Source organism: Dermacentor variabilis, unplaced genomic scaffold, assembly GCF_050947875.1.
Source record: "Dermacentor variabilis isolate Ectoservices unplaced genomic scaffold, ASM5094787v1 scaffold_12, whole genome shotgun sequence".
Taxonomy (NCBI): Eukaryota; Metazoa; Arthropoda; class Arachnida; order Ixodida; family Ixodidae; genus Dermacentor; species Dermacentor variabilis.
The window spans coordinates 44,789,409-44,801,854 of NW_027460280.1; the positions used below are offsets into that span (position 1 = coordinate 44,789,409).

Here is a 12,446-nt window from a genome sequence, read left to right on the forward strand (position 1 = left end):
GAATTCGTTCCGCCCAAACTGCCATTTCTGCTGCGAATGTGTTGAGAGAGAGAGAGAGAGAGAAAGAGAGAGAGAAAGCAAATAGAGGAAAGGCACGGAGGTCAACCAGACGAGCAGCCGGTTTGCTACCCTACAGTTAAAGTAAAGCTTACAGTAAATAGTGCCCACATGATATACTTGACCAACGAAGGGTACTTATTTTTCTTCCGAATGAGCATTTACACGAATACAGCGAAGTCCAGGCAGAATGCACACCTAAATGTTGAAGACACCAAGTAAGATGTGTAAAGTGATCTTTCAAGCTAGTCCACTAAAACGTCAAATGAAAAGGAAAGGGTGGAACTGGAACGTTGGCAATGGGTAGGAGGTTTTAATGATGACGTCGTTTTTTCACCATCCGCCATCTAACCGTTCACGCAACTATTCGCAGTCGCAATCGGAGGTCATGCAAATGCTTTGCTAGTCATTATGCGCTTTCTATGTCACTTCACTATTTATGTATTTTTTCTCACTCAACGCTTGAACTATTCGTCAAGGTAAAACGAATTATCAACCGATACGGGGTGCGACGTTTCCGATTTCTATGGAAATACATACCTCACTCGACAACGTAATTGGCCGGTGTTTAGCGAGTGGGGGAGCATACTGAACTTTTCGTTCAGCTGACAAATGTAGAGCAATGTGGACCTGTTGCAGTGTAATGCATTGCATTGTTCGCAACTCGGGTGCGGGCGCAAGTTAGCGCGCCGCGCTTTCTGGCTGCAAATATTTGGGGATCGCGTTTCGAGGAGATGGCGGCGTGGTAATCTTTTCCTTCCTCTTGACTGTGGCGGCAACAGTTTGGTCCATGTTTCTAATACACACTTGGGCTATGGAAGCACGCGGTAGCGGGAAGTCCCTGGTTAATCTTGACTACATGATATCTTTTAACATGCGCACAAATCTAAGTGAACAGGTGCGTTTTAATGCGTTCGCATTCTTAGGGTACTTGACTGACTTTCCATGGGCTATCTATCTATGAATGCTACGCTCTACAATGACGAAAAGGTCGCTTAAGTTTCTGCGATGCGGGGCGGAATTGAACCCACATCACAAGGGTTCGTCATGGACAGCAACTCGACGCTTTAGCAGGCTGCGCAACAAATGCACTGGGCATGTGTCGCTTTTCAATAAATTTCTTGCACGCCAACGCATTATCAAGCTGCACCATGAATGCAATCGATATGTGCCGCTGTGCACGCGGAGGGAACTGTTCTCAGCGTTCATAGGCACCGGCGCGCCACGATTCTCGTCTCGGAGGCCACGCGCCGACATCTTGGCAGCGCCACTAGATTGCGCAGCGAGTCCGGAAATGAGCGCGAGAGAGGAGCCCGGTAGCCGCACGGCGCGTTTCTAAGCGTTGGCTCGTACCGGCGCGCGATGCATTTCGGAGGCCATGTGCAGGCTTCGCGGCGGCACCGCTAGATGGCGTCCTGCATTCTTAGGGGATCGCAAAAGAGGAGCCCGGCTGCAGTATACGCCTCATACATAACTCGTTTCGACGGTGGCAATACGTTGTGTCGCCATATTAACGCGATAGCGTTAAAGACCCCGTGTCGCAGAAAATGCGGCATCGGCGACCGGCGTCCAGCGTCGGACGTCGTTCCGGCAAGATTTTCGAACCACCGATACCCAGGCCCTCCATGTGGCGCAAGGAAGTTACTGAACTAATTGAATTTCTCAAGCTAAAATACCCAGAAAAATTGCAAAGTACGACTTACACACAACCTACAGACATGATAGCGTCGGGTTGTAATTTGACTATACGAGAACACATAATTCCGTCACGCGAAAACTCAAAGAAACCACTTTTCCAGCGTTTCTACCAATCAATGACCGTCCATGGCGTCCACCATTTGCGCGCGCCGGCGCGTGAGAATCTTGGAGGCCACGGAGCGGCGCGTCCGGTTCCTTGCAATACCCCCAGATGGCGCTCACCTCCGCCGTACGCGTTTCTTTTTGCTCGCGTTTCTACCAGAAAGCCCGCCTCCGTGCGTAGCGTTCGCGGCCAGCGTTTCCCGGTAAACATCACGGTTACATCCGCCCCAGTTGCCGGGAAGCGTGAAAACCTGTCAGGGATCTTTGAATAGTATCGTTCCGCTCTTAAAGGCGAAGCTTAAGCGTGCTCCAAATTTTTGATTCACTGCTAAACTCACTACCGCCGACAGTCATCGTGAAATGGTTTCTGACGAATTTTTTTTTCATTTCAGCCCCATCGGAACGTGGCTGCGTGTCGTGGTGGAGAATCGAACCCGCTACCCGGATTTGAAAAGCCTAACGCCACAACCACTGACTCACCTAAACAAAACAAGAAAGAGGCCGCTATACTATTGGATGATAGTTGGAAAAGGTAGGCATTTTGTGCCATGGTCAACAATTCGTTGACTTTTACCCACTCGCAAAACAATATTTAAGTCTTTCAAAGGCCATCGAGATGCCGTGTAGCCCTTTGGGGTGTCCTCCAAAGAAGTGCAAGAAGAACCGTATGTGTCGCACCCTACTCGATTCTCTATCTTGGATCCCGGGGAAACCTCCATACTATACGTTCAGAACGCTTGGTCTTCATAGCATGTGTATACACTTTGTTGGACGACAAACCGGCTGAAAGCCAACAGTTCACAAAGTTTCTTTCTTTCTTTCTTTCTTTCTTTCTTTCTTTCTTTCTTTCTTTCTTTCTTTCTTTCCTTCTTTCTTTCTTTCTTTCTCTCGTTATAGTGGCATTGTACTTGTGTGTTGTGCGTGCGGTATTAGATGCACATGCCAGACGCCTGTGTATACATCTTTGTCTGAGCTTTAGGTGGATTTTTCTGGTTTTCTATATTTTGTTCCATGTTTGTGTTTTTCGTGCATATAAAAACTCCTTGACGAAGCAGTCGGTTGGAGCACCAGCCTCTGAATAGAAAGAACGCAGGTTCGATTCCGTCTTCATTTATCTGACCCATTTATTGTCTCTTTAGATAAAAATCGTCTGTGATGGGGGGGGGGGGAGCAGACAAATGCAACTGCCTGACGCATTCCTCACGATATGAGCAGCCCTGACATCAATGTTAGCATCCTTGACGTAATGAGGATAGGATACCCTTCAAACACTACGTCTGTGAAAACATTGCTTCACCGATACCGCCCAATAAAAATAATTTCAGTGAGGTGGAGAGAGAAAAATGAGACAACGAAAGGCTGAAAGTGGAGCCATAAACTGACCTCGTGGGCTGCACTGCACGGAGAAGAGGGCAAAGAGGTCACATGACGCACCAAGCGAGGAAAATGAGGGGAAACCGAGAATCTCAGTTACAATTACATGAAGGCGCAATTAAATCGCAGCAACAGCGCGACTACACAAAAACTAAGACAAACTCGCTGAAATGCGCGTCGCATTCTGAAGTATCCAGAATTTCCGCTCTCATAGGTAAACCCTGGCGGCCGGAAGCGTTATATGCCGGGCCGAAGAGTGACGCGCGTCACGGAACATGCCGCCATGAATTGAATTGTGAGGTTTTATGTGCGAAAACCAGGATCTGATTGCGAGGCACGCCGGAAACGGGAGGGATTCGGGATTAATTTCCACCACCTGGGGATCTTTAACGTGCCCCCCAATGTACGGGACACGGATGTTTTTGCATTTCAGCCCCATCGAAATGCAGCAGCCGCAGGTGGGCATTTGATCCTGCGACCTCGTGATTATAGCAGCGCAACACCATAGCCGACATGCCGCCATACCAACTAACCCGAGTAACATAACGCATACGCATATATATATATATATATATATATATATATATATATATATATATATATATATATAAAGCAGGATAAATTAGAAGTTCAATGGACCAATTGCTTTTTGATGAAATAATGGCACAATGGAGGCCTTGTCGTTAACGAAAACGAAGTTTATTTATACCAACAGCTTCGAGTGTAGGACAACTTTTTCAGTTGTGCACTACATAACTCAAGAACTATAGCAGCTACACAAAAACTAGTCACATGTTCTAAATATACATAAAAATACTCAATGAGTGGCAGTATCTTCAAATTTCCGGTACAAATAATGAAGAAAAAGTTGTTTCGTGTATTAATAAAGAACTCACTGCTCTCCCACTCTGTGAAGAATGACCAGCGAAGCTGTTTATGTGGGCCCCTTAATGGCGAACTGCACCTACGCCGCGGATCGATCGGCCCGGCATTGTACTATCTTCGGGGATTTTTCTTACACGCGGACACGATAGTGGGAAAAGTAGCCCTCAGCAGCTTCGTTGTAAAAGTGTCTTTTGAGATGCCTAAAGTTGAGCCGCGAATACTTGACGAAGCAACGCGCCAGTGGTGCCAAGAAGGCAGCGGAAGAATTAAAGATCCAGCGGATCAGTTCGACTTCAGAGCGCGGACGTAGGTACGAAAGAGCACAGATTAATCTGCTATTTCAATCTTTAATCTCGACGAGCATACATTCACGCTCGCGTGAGCACACCTCAAGGGTAATACGAATGCCATACGGTAACGCGCACGCGTTCACCACGCAGCGCTCGGCGCGGACAAAAAAGTCGAGTACAGAACGCTTGTGACAACGGAGAGCCTCGCGGAATGCAAATCCGCTCCACAGTGCCTGCATGAAGAAGGATTCCATCGGGAGCACGCATGGCGCACTGACTCGACTCGTCCCGTAAGCTTACGGAACCAGCGGTGCGGGGCATTACCGCTCCCCAAGGATGCCGTCTGCTAAATAAATCTGCCTACCGAAGAAAAGGCGCTTATAGAGCGGTGGCCAACGCTGCTGAGGCGGCTGTGTCAATTTGTGCCAACAGAAGGACACTTTTTTTTTGCTCGTGTGACAAAAGATATTCATTCCGTCTAGTTTGCAGAATTTTGGTCCCACGAATTATTCCGGAAGTTATGATTGGACCGAAGACGTCAAGTATTGAGCTCGAGAATAAGGGATTGACCATGGCGAGCTTCGGCCTGATGAAGGTCGGAGCCAACGAGGTTCTGCCTTCAGCACGCGGCCTTCATGTTGAGCATCTCGCGGCACTACTGAGCTCAATGGAACCTCACTAGAGCTAGTTGGTTGTTTGTGACGGTCGTGCAGTGGCCGGTCTTCAGAATTTCTTGCTTGAGTTGGAATAAAAAATTATGCTGGGCACTCGTCGCCTCGCGTCGCCGCGTAGGTGGCGACTAAAGCTGGAACCGCATGGCCCGATTCTTAACGCGTAGGGGAGGGGCCCAAGTGCCGTTTCGACGAACGCGCCCACGCATTGGCCCACGAAAACCGCCGCGTGATGCCGTTGGGAGTTGAACAGAACGCGTTGCGTCGCGTGGCTGCGCCCGCATCCACCAATGGCAGTGCAGCGCGATGTCACGTCACGCTATACATCGCGCATTAGTTTCCTTAACGCCACAACAAGGTGTTGTCTTCCGAGCATCTTGTCGGAGCAGCTCAGCCGAACGCCCGGTGTTGCGTTTCGCCTGCGACACGTGGTTTTGCCGGCGCGACTGCGGCGGGGCGGCAGACATTTTGGCCCGATCGTCGTCGCCGCAACGCTCATCGGCAGGAGTTTCCAGGCGCGACTGCGGCGATGCGACCGCAAAGGATCACCCTCTCATTCCAGTCATTGTGCCCGAACCAGGCGATGCGAAAGCAGGGATCATCCTCTCATTACCGTCATTGTGCCCGACCGGCAGCGCTACGACAGGGTGCTACGAGATCGTGCTCGACATGGTGCTACGGCAGCGCTACGACAGTGTGCGTCACCATTAGCCCATTGTACATTCACGTGCTCGTCTTTTGAGGGGTTCCTTTTTGCCCTCAACTGCGAGAGTATAAAAACAGCTGCCCCCGGACGCCAAAAGGAGGGCTCCGATTTCTTCTGTTGAGTACAGTGCTCTCCCGTCTCTCTACTTCGGTCAACCTGACCGCCAACTCTTTGCGATGTTAAAATAAACAAGTTGTTTTGTTGTTACCAGTCGACTCATGCTTTGCCGGGACCTTCGGATGCTTCCAGTTGTACCCCAGGCCGCCAGGCCAACGCTACCCTTGGGGCTTGCGACCCAGGTACAACCACGGGCGTCAGCGCCGAGTTCCCAACAGATCGTACCAGCGGTGCGATCGAAACATCTGGTTGGCAGCGGTGAGATCGCCTCCGACTTCAAACAACTGTCTGCCAGCGGTGAGATCGCGACAACGGAGGCCAGCAGCAAAGAGATGCAGTTGACTGTATGCTGAGCAGCTCATCGACGATCCGGGAGCAGTGCAACGAGCCCTGTGTGATGACTGGTTGCCTGCAGCGGAACGACTGCGCTGGACTCTTGACTGCGAGGTTTGGTGAGTGCGGGACTTTCTTCTTCTGAGCTTTGCCAGGCTTTTGTTAGTGTCAGAAACAGAGCTGGTAATTGTGGTTGTCGTTGCTGCCGGGTTAGTTTGCGGCAAGACAATAGTAAGCAGTAGAGAAAGCAGCATTCAGAGCAGCCATGGATTTGAAGTCGTTGCGCAAACCGAAATTGTTGGAGCTTGCAAGAGAGTTGGGTCTGGATGTCTCAGACAAACTCAGAAAACCAGAACTGCTAAAGGCTATTCTTGAGTTAGAGGCTGAGGATGACGAGCTGTCGGAATGCCTTGAGACCATTGAAGAGAGGGAGACTGCAAAAGAAAAAGAAGAGCGTGAACGTAAAGAACAGAAAGAGCGAGAGCAACAAGAGCGTGACCGTCAACACGCTTTGGAAATGAAGCGTCTTGAGGTAGAGATGGAACGCGCTCGTAATGGAAGTCAGGCACACGGTGCAGGAGAACGCGTATTGTTCAAAATGACTGACCTGATGCGGCCGTTTAAGCTTGGAGAGGACATTGGTTTGTTCCTGGTTAACTTCGAGCGAACGTGCGAGAAGCAGGGGTTCTCTCGGGAAACGTGGCCACAGCGCTTGCTCACTTTGTTACCCGGCGAGGCGGCCGACGTAGTCGCTCGCTTGGATAGAGAGGAGGCAGAGGATTTCGACAAAGTAAAATCGAGTCTGCTAAAAAAGTACCGGCTGTCTGCGGAGGCGTTCCGTCGGAAGTTTCGGGAAAATGAGAAAGGCAGAAGTGAGTCATATACAGAGTTTGCGTATAGGCTTATGTCGAACATGCAGGAGTGGCTCAAAGAAGAGAAAGCGTTTGGTGACCACGATAAAGTTCTGCAGTGTTTCGGGCTAGAACAGTTTTATAGTCGGTTACCGGAGAACGTGCGATACTGGGTCTTGGATAGGCCAGACGTTTGTACGGTGGCTAAAGCCGCTGAGCTAGCCGAGGAGTTTGTGACGCGTCGGGCTCGCGGAGCTAAGGACGGTCAAAAGGGTGAATTTGGCTCGAAGTTTGAGAGGCCGAAGTTCACACCCATGAGAGTAAAGGGGGACACGCGTAGTGCGGATGCGAGCGAAAGCAGTCCGACCAAACGTAAAGAGACGGCGGCAGCCAAACGCAGAAAGCGGTTCGAGATGAGGCGAGCGCGCTTGTGTTATACGTGCCAGAAGCCGGGTCACTTTTCGGCGCAGTGTCCGGAAACAACACCAAAAGTTGTGTTTTTTTCAATAGGCAGCACTGACGAGAACATGAAGCTTCTCGAGCCTTACATGCGAGACCTCCTCGTGAACGGGAAAGAGTGCCGAGTGCTTCGCGATTCCGCAGCTACGATGGATGTAGTTCACCCGTCTTACGTAGAACCCCATATGTTCACGGGCGAGTGCGCGTGGATCAAGCAAGCCGTGGAAGCTCATAGCGTGTGTCTGCCAGTAGCAAAGGTGCTTATTGAAGGACCTTTCGGAGCGCTTGAGACGGAGGCGGCAGTGTCATCTATGCTGCCCCCCCAGTACCCGTACCTATTTTCAAACAGGTCCGATCACCTCCTGCGCGAGAAGGGGCTTTTGTTTGGTGAAGCTAGTGTTCAGGCCTTAACCAGATCGAAGGTTCGGGAGCTCGCTGCAAAGGCGGTAGTTGCGGGGCCGACGTTATCAAACAACGAAAAAGGGTCAGAGGCGCAGCAAGCTGATATTCCGAGCACGCCCGAACTGAATAAACTTGAGTCTGTAACGTTAAAGGCGCCAGATACTGGAGAGGAAACGCCCGACGCGGGAAAGTTAGAAGAGCTATCTACTGATTTGCTCATCGCGCCTACGTCAGACGGACTTGATAGGTTGCTAAAAGTCAGCCGGACGGCTTTGATAGCCGAGCAAAAAAAGGATGGCAGCCTGGAAAACGTGCGCTGCAATGTCAAAGAAGGTATCGCCAGGAAAACTGCGCGTTTTGTGGAAAGAGGTGGAGTCCTGTACCGGAAGTATCTAGACCGCAGAGGAGTGGAGTTCGATCAGCTGATCGTGCCTCAATGCTATCGTCAGGATCTGTTGCGCTTGTCACACGGGGGTTCGTGGTCCGGACACCTTGGAGTTAAGAAAACTAAGGACCGTCTCTTGCAAGAGTACTATTGGCCAGGGTGTTTTCGGGACGCAGACCATTTCGTGAGGACATGTGACACTTGTCAGCGGGTGGGCAAACCAGGGGACAAATCAAGGGCGCCGTTGAAATTGGTACCTATCATAACGGAGCCTTTTAGACGGCTCGTTATTGATACAGTGGGACCTCTGCCGGTAACAGCCACGGGGTACAGACACATTTTGACTGTGATCTGCCCAGCGACAAAGTTCCCTGAAGCAGTGCCGCTTAAAGAACTCAGCTCAGTTGAGATAGTCAATGCACTACTGTCCATATTTGCGCGAGTTGGTTTTCCTGCGGAAATCCAATCAGATCAGGGCACAGTGTTTACTAGCGCTTTGACGACAACTTTTCTCGAAAGGTGTGGGGTAAAGCTGCTACACAGCTCAGTGTACCACCCACAGTCGAATTCCGTTGAGAAGCTCCACTCCGTCATGAAGCGCGTGTTGAGAGCCTTGTGTTTTGAACATCAAACTGACTGGGAGCTGTGTCTGCCTGGGGTGATGTTTGCGTTAAGGACCGCGCCGCATGCGGCTACGGGGTTTTCGCCAGCTGAACTGGTGTACGGTCGCTCGCTTCGGTCTCCGCTTCGCATGCTTCGAGAATCGTGGGAAGGTAGGGGCGACGACCCAGTCGTGGTGGAGTACGTGCTTAAGCTCCTCGAACGCTTAAGAAGGGCACAGGAGTTGTCAGGTGAAGCAATGACAAAGGCCCAGCAGAGGGCCAAGGTTTATTATGATCGGACAGCCAGGGCCCGTCGTTTTGAGGTGGGCGATGAGGTCATGATATTGCGCACATCGCTAAACAACAAACTAGACGTGCAGTGGGAGGGCCCAGCACGAATTGTTCAGAAACTGTCGGACGTTAACTACGTGGTAAGTCTGCCAGGAAAGCGGAAAGCACAGCAAGTTTACCACTGTAATCTGCTCAAACCTTATAGACAAAGGGAAGCAGTGGTGTGCATGATGGTAAACGTTCCTGAAGAGCTTCCGGTCGAGCTTCCGGGACTAGGCTCAGTGACGAACAGGGAAGACACCGGTCAAGTCATTAGTGACCTTATCAGTAAAGCACCGCTGTCGCCCGAGCAGAAAACCGAACTACACCAGCTATTACAAGAGTTTCAAGGTCTGTTCTCTGAGAGGCCTGGTAGGACTTCTGTACTTACTCATGATATAGAACTTACCTCCCCAGAGCCAGTACGATCCAAGGCGTATCGGGTGTCACCCCGCCAGAGCGATATTATGGAGGCTGAGGTAAAGAAAATGCTACAGCTCGGTGTTATTGAGGCAGGTGAGAGTGATTATACCTCCCCTTTGATTTTAGTTGAGGTACCGGGCAAGGAACCTCGTCCTTGCGTCGACTACCGCAGGCTTAATTCCATCACTAAGGATCAAATTTATCCGATCCCTAACATCGAGGAGCGCCTTGAGAAAGTTAGTAGCGCTCAGTTTATTTCCACCCTAGATCTTGTCAGGGGTTATTGGCAGGTTCCACTTACAGAAGAGGCTAGTAGGTATGCGGCGTTCATTTCACCAATGGGAACATTCCGTCCTAAAGTGTTGAGTTTTGGTTTGAAGAACGCGCCATACTGTTTTTCAAGTCTCATGGATAAAGTGTTGCGGGGACAGCAAGAATTCGCTTTACCGTATCTAGACGACGTAGCGATATTCTCCGCATCCTGGTCTGAGCATGTGGCACACTTGCGGGCAGTGCTAACCCGCCTGCGCGAAGCGGGCTTGACAGTCAAGGCTCCTAAGTGCCAGTTAGCACAGGCCGAGGTTGTCTACCTCGGTCACGTGATTGGTCAGGGTCGTCGCCGCCCCTCTGAAATAAAAGTGGCCGCTGTGCGAGACTTTCCGCAACCGCGCACAACGACCGATATTCGGTCGTTCTTAGGTGTCGCCGGCTACTATCAGAGGTACATCCCTAGGTACTCTGATATCGCGGCTCCCCTGACGGATGCTCTAAGAAAAACAGAGCCTCAAACAGTCGTCTGGGACGAGACAAAGGAAAGAGCTTTTAGCGCCCTAAAGAGTGCCCTAACAAACCAGCCTGTGCTACGATCGCCAGACTATACAAAAGGGTTCGTTGTTCAGTGCGATGCTAGTGAGCGAGGCATGGGCGTTGTACTGTGCCAACGGGAAAATGGAGAAGTAGAACACCCCGTCCTGTATGCTAGTCGTAAGCTGTCCAGTCGTGAGCAGGCGTATAGCGCCACCGAGAAAGAGTGTGCGTGTCTCGTGTGGGCCGTTCAGAAATTGTCATGCTATCTAGCCGGCTCGAGGTTTATCATTGAGACGGATCACTGCCCTCTCCAATGGCTGCAGACCATCTCTCCCAAAAATGGCCGCCTCCTGCGCTGGAGCCTCGCTTTACAACAATATTCCTTTGAGGTGCGTTACAAAAAGGGGAGTCTCAGCGGTAACGCCGATGGCTTAAGTCGAAGCCCCTAACGTAGGAATCAGCCTCAAAATTGTTTGTTACTGATGTTTTTCTTCCTGAGGCAGGATTTTTTTTAACATATTGCTTTTGTTTAGTGTTTCAAAGTGATGATATGCTTTCTAGTGCAATTTTTCAATTTGTGGACGCGTTCTGAGTGATGCTAGACTACTGTAAGAAACTAGGCAGTGGTATAAAAAGGGGAAAGAGCCTGGCAGGGCTTAGTGAGGGTTGTGCCGTGCTTGCTGACTGAGCGGTTGAGTTTCAGCGTAGTTCTAACGCTTGCCGGGAACGAGAACAAAAATGTGAACTCTCCCGAAGTCACTTTGCAGTGTCCCGTGCGAACCTGAACGAGAGAACGAGGCCTTCTCTGTGCGCTGCGCTCAAGAAATGTCGAGGGACGCCCGACTTCGGTTATGAGCATCATCGAGCGACATCCCTCCGGACAGCGGATGCAGTCCCCTGTCCATCGGGATCTCCTTCCCCCGGCGGGGCGGTCTGTTGCGTTTCGCCTGCGACACGTGGTTTTGCCGGCGCGACTGCGGCGGGGCGGCAGACATTTTGGCCCGATCGTCGTCGCCGCAACGCTCATCGGCAGGTGTTTCCAGGCGCGACTGCGGCGATGCGACCGCAAAGGATCACCCTCTCATTCCAGTCATTGTGCCCGAACCAGGCGATGCGAAAGCAGGGATCATCCTCTCATTACCGTCATTGTGCCCGACCGGCAGCGCTACGACAGGGTGCTACGAGATCGTGCTCGACATGGTGCTACGGCAGCGCTACGACAGTGTGCGTCACCATTAGCCCATTGTACATTCACGTGCTCGTCTTTTGAGGGGTTCCTTCTTGCCCTCAACTGCGAGAGTATAAAAACAGCTGCCCCCGGACGCCAAAAGGAGGGCTCCGATTTCTTCTGTTGAGTACAGTGCTCTCCCGTCTCTCTACTTCGGTCAACCTGACCGCCAACTCTTTGCGATGTTAAAATAAACAAGTTGTTTTGTTGTTACCAGTCGACTCATGCTTTGCCGGGACCTTCGGATGCTTCCAGTTGTACCCCAGGCCGCCAGGCCAACGCTACCCTTGGGGCTTGCGACCCAGGTACAACCACGGGCGTCAGCGCCGAGTTCCCAACAGATCGTACCAGCGGTGCGATCCCAAAACACCGGTAAACGCGGCGCGGCCGGCGCGCACCCGCCGTACTCACGCGGTTGCCGACGCATCAGCGGTGGCGCGGGCGTTCGCCGAGCGTTGCGTTTTCGCGAGCGAAAAACACGCCATGCGGTTACAGCTCAAGGGATGGCATAGCGCTCTACGGGGCAAAGTCGACGTCCCTTGCGACGGAGAGGACGACGACGACGGCTGTGTTAGCAAGGTTCTTGACAACGACGAGAATCGAGAGACAACGACGAGAATCGAGAGAACTTTAACGACAAGAGCAACAACTAAGCGACTTCAACTTTATTTTCCAGGTCGATTGGAGATACGTACTTGCAGAAAGCGCGTCCTTCAAAGGAAGGGC

At 51.2% G+C, this 12,446-nt stretch overlaps 1 protein-coding gene across 1 annotated transcript in view; it reads right to left on the reverse strand.

Moving 5' to 3' along the window:
• Positions 1–12,446, reverse strand: part of LOC142566227 (uncharacterized) — a 113,550-nt gene that overhangs the window by 71,669 nt on the left and 29,435 nt on the right. The window lies entirely within an intron of this gene.